Raw genomic sequence first — 8,098 nt, forward strand, 5'->3', positions numbered from 1 at the left:
TATGTCAAAACTATATTACTTAGCACTTGAACTCCTTGATGGTCAGCATCAATTGGAACTTCAATGTTGTAACTCAGCCTCTGAATGACTCGACATCCATTGATCACTCAAAATTTGAATAACTCAACACTTGAGTGACTCGACACTTACTAGTTACTCGACACTTAATTATATATCTATCACTTGACATATACTATCTAACAACTTATTCTTAGCATGTATTACTTGTTTGGCACAACTAAGTAAATGACTTAAGTATATTGTCACTCATATGTCAAAACCAATATGAGATTAACTAAGTAGGCACCTTATGTCTTTGTATAGGTCATATTGTTCCTTCTCCTTTAATTGTTTCACAGAAAAATGAATATTTAGGAACAATTGTTGTAGTTGATTAGGGAGAAAAAATAGTTGTTGTAAATTTTGATACATCTTTATGGCACAACATACTTGGAAATATGAGTGAGAAAGGCATGAAATTACTTCATTCAAAGAAATTTTTATGGGTTTGAAACATGTCAATATGGATTTCTGTGAAAGTTTTGTGTATGGAAAATAAAAGAGAGTGAGTTTTGTGAAGAGTGGGAAGGAAAATAAAAATGAAAAATTAGAGCTTGTGCATGTATGGAGACCGGCTCAGGTATCTTCCCTTGGTGGCTCTCATTATTATGTTACATTTATTGATGATGCAACAAGAAAAGTATGGGTTTATTTCTATTGGTGCACAAATTTTTCTTTTAACAAAACAAATAATCAAAGGCCTCTATCCCCAAATTCATAAGACAAATACAATCTTACAACAATTGAGAAATCCTATCTTCTTTAATTCCTCTCTAAATTTTAGTAAGGTTAAGCACCCTTATTAGATTTTCAATGAAAACACTCTCTTAAATAAGGATTACTTTTAACCAGAAAGTAGTAAGGCTTCCCATCTATTCTTAGATAGAGGGATAGTAAACAAACAAAAACTAAATAAATTAAGAACTAGGTACAATAGAGAGAACACACAGTTTCTTTATCAATTACTTATTTGAAAGAGATATTAAATAAAAGATTACTTAACATATGCATCACATAAGCACCCAACATTAGAAAGAGATCTAACACTTCAATACCGATTCAATACTAAATTGACAACGAATAGTTCAAAGCACACAATCCTTGAATATAGATGTATAGGATCTTTTTCGCCATAAAAAAATCTTGTTCTGGTATAATCCTAGAAAGCCAAAAACATGCATACAACAACTAAACTAGATTTATCATTCACAGTTTGATATCCATAAAAAACTACCAAACCTTTACTCTATTGAGTTTCTAGTTTAAATATAGCTATGTCCAAGAATCTCCATCAAAACCTGATTCTTAGATAGTTTTAAAAGTAATTTCAATAACCAAGTTTTCAACGGGTATGCAGACCCCAAAATTAACTAATTTAAAAATCAAAACATGAAGAGAACATAAGGCAAAGATTCTCTAAAGAGAATCATTATCGAGCTTCTTCAATGACTCTTCCTCTTCTTTATTGTCGTCCTAGGTAGGAGGTCCCTGTGCAAGCTTCCAGACTCAGTAAGCACCTATAAATTTTGACATGATGTTCTTGTTCAGGCTCTTTATGCTCTATAGGTGATTCTTCTAGGTGTCCTTATCCTATTTCATTTTGGTGACACCATCTAGATGTTCTAGGAGTTGTTGGGTACACATGTTGATCATAGTTTCCACTTTAGCTAGTTTAGTAAGATCTGCCATGGTCAAATTAGCCCCATTTTTTATTGCATTTAGGGGTTCCTTATATTGCTTAACCAACATCTCCACATCTGAATCATGTTCTTTGAAAGGTCCCAAAGGAGTTGAACTGATGGTATACAAATCTTTATTCACACTGTCCTGAATTGCCGTGAACTCCTTTTCGAAGGCTTGCATGTAGTAAATGATAGAACTATAGTGGGAGATCTGCCATGCTATGTTCTTTTGCAATATATAAATCAGCCCTGCATCAACCAGCTATAATGGGTTCTCCTCTAGGAATTTATCCATACCATATTCCTCCACGTTCGCTAGTTGAGTAACCATAGTTGATAATCTCTATGAATTTGCCTTCCATACTGTCATTTGTATACAAGCCTCCCCTATCACTATTTTTGCAAGAGTAAATACCTTGTGCAGGTCCCATTTAGACTTAGTCAGTAGGTTCATCATATAATCTATCCAATTGTGGATGACAAAGATTATGGCCTTCCCCTTCTTTAGGTTGTTCATCAATTGCTAATTTTTGGGTGTATTGGGATCAAATGCAGACTGAGACAAACCATCAGTTGTTGGTACTTTCCTTGTTAATGACCTTATCTATTTCACCGTTGTATTGATTTTTGTCTTCAATCTTTTCTTTTCAACACCATCCTTCTGCGATTGTAGGATAATTTGCTTCGTAGATGATTCTATCCAATGTTCTTTTGTATTTTGATTAATCTCTACCAAATTGGTGTGAGTAATCTCAAAATTATTCAAATCCAGTACACCTATATCATCCTTGGGGTTATAAGTGACCACCTTGGCAATGTTGTCACTTGTCTCCTGATCAAATACTATTCTGGAAGAACACTTAGTTCTTTTATATTTTGAGGCTCTGGTAGTATATTTTCTCACAATGTCATGACTGAGAAACAAATTGGAACTACGCTCCGTTTTTTGTTAACTGAGGCTACCAACTAATTTGGTGTGGAGTCAAGAACCTTTTGAGACTCATTGCCTTCCACAAGTGTATTCAAATTTCCTATCCTTTAAGGAGAGGTCCCCACAATCATCTAAACCTGTTGAAGATTATCTATGAGCATGCCACTTGAATCCCTATTAGGTTCACTATTAACTTGAATAGCTTCACTAGACCCAATAGGTGCTACCATCTTGGTCCTACTCTTAGAACGAGCTATTTGCACCAGTGTAGGGTTATGAGTCGGTGTCTTATTAATTCTTGCTGATCTTCTACTACCTGCAAGTTTGGAAGGAACATTAGAACAAGAATCAATTGATTTTTCAGCACGTTGGGTCTTTTTCATTATTAACCAAGAATTTTTTCTCTCAAGCATGGTATTTTCTCTTTCAAGAATATTTTCCTCTTCCTTAGAGTCCCAATTTATAATAGATTTGCTAGGAATCAAAGACTTGGTTATTTAAGTGTCTGTTAAATCTGATTTATCTTCTTTAATACCAAAGACATCTACATCAAAATCTAAATGGAAGATCTTAATTTGAGAAATAGTGAGCCTGCTATATTCTCTCCTCTAGACCTCTATTTCATCTACATAGTCCTCCCAAAAATCTTCAATATCAAGGACCTGAGAAAACTTCACCTGGGATTCAAATAACCTATGAGATATCCTTTTGCTATCAAAGTTTAGCCTGGCATAATAAGACCCAAAATGAAAGTTCATTAAATATGAACTTATGCACGTAGCATCCTCCATACTCTTACAAGTTAGTTTACCTAGTTTGAGTGGGAAAATGACATTAGAAACTTCATCGATGGAGAACTTGTTTATGAATGATATTAGTTGCTGAGATACGTCCACTAGGATGAAACAATCAAGGGAAAATCAAGGGCGAACCTAAGGAGTCTTCAACGTTCCTCATCGAAACCGCCTATCCTTACATAAGTGAACTTGGGGAGTTGGATGTAGATGCTGCCAAAAGCTTGAACAAATTTCTGAGATTTGTAGGAGAATCTATAGTGAGGAGGACCTTTCAACTCATAAAACAACTTCCTGGAGAAAATGTCATAAACCCTCCTGAAGTTCTCCAAGACTTTGTCTCTATGTAATACAAGGTAGTAGTTGTATATAGTGATATTTCCACCTAGGGTTCATGAGGTAGGTGTTGGCCAACATATATGTTAAGAATGAAGACATATAGAAATCCTTCTTCATGTTTAAAGCTCCTTTGAGCTAGTTTTTTAGAGAGCTCAAAATCAATTCGGCCCAGTCAAGGAATTGAGACCCTTTCAAAATAATCTGAATATAAAAATACATCCAATCTTCAAAAGAAGACACATCTAGGGAACCATGAATTCAGTGCAATAAGACCATGACACCATGAACCATTGATTTAAGAATTTTTTATGTGGCTTGAAGCAAGCACCTCAGTAATGGTATCTTAAATTTGACAATTCTATGAATGAGTATGGTTATATTCGGTGTCATTCTGACAATTGTGTTTATATTAAGAGGTTAGATGATGAAAACTACATTGTTTTATGTTTATATGTTGATGATATGCTTGTTGCTAGGTCTAACATGGATCACATTAAGGGGTTAAAAGAACAATTAGCACATTCAATTTCTATGAAGGATTTGGGGGCTGCAAAGCAAATCCTTGGTATAAAAATTTGTAAAGATAGAAAATATAGAAAATCAACATTATCTCAGGCTAATTATATTGAGAAAATGTTGCAATTTTTCTCTATGGAGAATACTAAATCTGTCAACACATCATTACCTATCATTTGAAATTGACTAAGGATATGTGTGCAAAGACACCATAAGAGGAGGCTAAAATGTCCAAGGTACCTTATGCTTCATTTGTAGGGAGCTTAATGTATGCCATGGTATGTACTATGCTATATATTGAACATGCAGTGGGAGTTGTTAGCAAGTATACGATTCATCCAAAGATTGAGCAGTGGAAAGCAGTTAAATGGATTCTTAGATATTTGAGAGGAACATCTACTAAGTGTTTACATTTTGGGGGCTCTACTATTGATTTAAAGGGCTATGTCGACTCAGATTTGGTAGGGGATATTGATACCAAGTGGAGTAGTACAGGTTATGCATTTATTGGTTGTGAGGCAGCAGTGAGCTGGGTTTCTCAGTTACAGAAGGTGAATGCTTTATCCACTACAAAGGTAGAGTATGTTTCTGCTAAAGAGACAACCAAGGAGATGATATGGCTTTAGTTCTTCATGGAAGAAATGAGACACCCACAAAAGGATAATTATTTATTTTTAGATAGCTAGTGTCATTCATCTTGTAAAGAATTCTGCTCTAAATTCAAAGACGAAATACATACTGTTCTAGTACCATTTCATTCAGTCATTTTTGGATTATGGATAGTTAAAGCAAGAGAAGATACATATATATGATAATCCAGTAGATATGTTTAACAAGGCAGTAATAAGGGAGAAGTTGAACTCCTCTTCAGCTTTGGTTGGTCTTCTAGACTAAACAACATAAAAGAACTACAAAGTCCAAGGTGGGTTGATATTCCAGTGGGAGCTACAAGTTTAGCGATGCTATGATTAGTCTCCAAGTGGGAGGTTATTGTTGAGGAGTATGATCAATCTCCAAATGGGAGATTGATGTAATGTGGAGCCTAATTAGACTTAGAGATTTATTCAGCATGGTTTCCTACCAAATTATTTATATGGAGGTTTGGTGGCAGCACCCCCAAGGCATGGTCCTGGGGTAGTGCCCCCAATGTGTTCCCTATCACAATATAGGGTGGGGTTGAGGGGAAACACCCCTATAATGGTTTTTGCAAAGCCAAAAATAACTCTACTATTGTAAAAGGCGTCGTTTATTATATTTCTATTGGACGACTTATTCTACCCCTAATTTTATAAGTAGCAAAAGCTTGTATAAAAAGGCTCAGGGTTAGGGATTCCATAATGTATGATGAGATTGTAGCCTCTTGTGGTGGTATTGATCTATAAGGGATTGTGGATTGTAATCATTAGATAATAATAATAGTGAACTTGCTACTAGTGGATGTAGCCCTGGGATTGGGTGAACCATGTTAGATCCTTGTGTCTTATGTTCTCTTCTGTGCAATTTATTATTTTCTAACAATGGTTATATTTGCATCTAATTGTTATTTATGTCCATGTTTAATCCTAACATATCTCTCTCACATTATCTCTAAGAATTTGTTTGTCATGTGTTACTCTCCCCCATTGACATCAATGAAAAATGGTGTCATTATTCTAATTCTCTAAATCATCTTTGATCCAATCTGTAAAAAATCAAGTGCCCAAAGACACTATTGAATACCATTACTAAGATTCCTTAATAAAAACTCATATACAAATACTCCCTCATAGGAGAAGCCTTGAGCATTCAGTCCAGATAAAAGGATAGTTCTCTGATTCATGCTAGACTAATGCAATCTCTGCATTAACTACTCCAAAGATGGTTGGGGCATAACCCCAAGCATTCCTCTCAAATACTCAAATATTGTATTCTTAAGCCAAAGGTTTTGTAAATATGTCTGCTATCTGCTCCTTTATACTAATATATTCCATTCTAATCTCTTTCTCTGCTACCTTTTCTCTCAAAAAGTGATGATTGAAATGTGCTTTGTCTTAGAATGTAACATTGAATTCCTTGACATGTCAACTATACTTGTATTATACCAATATATGATAGCAGTCTCAATAAACTTAATTCCAATATCCTTCAACATTTGTTTCATCCAAATTATCTAATTATAATTGTTTGTTGTTGCTACATATTTTACCTATATTTTACTTTGTGAAATGTGATTCTATTTCTTTCTTAGCCAAGAAACCAATCTTCCTTCTAACAAAAATTCTCCAACACTAGTTCTCTTTTTCTCATCTACACTTTGTGCCCATTCTATATCAGTGTATACATATAATGAGAAATCATGGGATCCGCTACACCATAGCCCATAATATGAAGTTCCTTTCAAATATTTGAAAATTCATTTTACTACTACAAGATGTGTCTCTTTAGGATCTTCTTGAAATCTTGCAACAATTTTGATTGCATTAGTTGTATCTGGTCTAGTATATGTCAAATATTGCAATCCTCCAACCATGGATGTGTATCTTGTTTGTAATGCACTAGAAGATTTTTTCGGTTCCTCAAATTTTTGCTTGAAAACCTATGAGCATTTCCTGCACAATGTTGCGTAATTCAACACAATTTGGCCAATGGATATGATTGATACTTGATCAAATTCTCTTCTCTTCAGGATCTGCCAACCTAGGTTGGTGTGCCTAAAACTATTTCAAAATTGACTTTTGTAGATTTCTTAATAGATACTCTTGAGATTGCAAAGAATTACTGAGGAGAAATCAATTTCTAAAAATTGAATATTGAAATTCTTAACTATATTTCTTAAAATTTGAAAATACAAAGCATTTGAATGTAACAAATAAATTCACAAACTTCAATTAATAACAAGCCTTGATGAATTAATCTTAACTAGTCCCTTATTTTGAATGGAAAACATAGAGTCAAATTAGTACCAACTTCAAGATCATTGAAACTCTTCAGAGACAACACATGCATACCATCAATTTCCATAGAAAACTTTAACATAAAACTCTAGTTCAATTGTTTCAAACTTTGATGCGTGAAGACCAATTGAGAAAAAATCACAATGCTTTGGATTTTATTATTATCAAGAGATTGTATTAATTTTCAATCTATCAATGGTAATGCGAATCTAAGAGGACAATCTACTAAATACCAATGAGGATTATTTTGCACTATTTTTGAACAAAAAACATAGTTTATGTCTTAATTTCAAAAATGAGTACAATTGAGTCGTTAATGGTTGTAATATCTTCTACTCAAAATTTGCACAAATCATATGCTTTTATGCTTATGCCCTATTCTTTGATTGTATATATATTTATATATATCCTTTTTCTAAATTATATATTCCTATATCTATATCCTATTAGGGTTTTGGTACCTCTTCTTATAGAAAATGAAGAGGTACAACAATTAGTTTAGACCCTTCAAAATAACTAACTACAACTAATTACAACCAGACACAAAATATTTACAATAAACAAAAAGAAAAATATTCTTAATCATCAAGGTAGAAAGCTATGGAACATGTCCAACATTTCATTCAAGTAGGGACAATTAGTTAGCTGCTCTCCTCACTCTTCTAGCATCTTTTCATCATCCTTGTTCTCTTCCACCTCAAGCTCATGGCAATCATTCACATAACTAACATAGTTTTTCCTCAGGTCCCATGAAACCATATACATATTGTTGATAATATCAAATTAGTCTTCTTACTCTAGATAAAGATCTGGCTCTAAAAGTGGTTTTGGTTCTTTCCATGC

This window comes from Cupressus sempervirens, chromosome 5, assembly GCF_028749045.1.
Source record: "Cupressus sempervirens isolate cs-2001-9-10 chromosome 5, ASM2874904v1, whole genome shotgun sequence".
Classification (NCBI taxonomy): domain Eukaryota; kingdom Viridiplantae; phylum Streptophyta; class Pinopsida; order Cupressales; family Cupressaceae; genus Cupressus; species Cupressus sempervirens.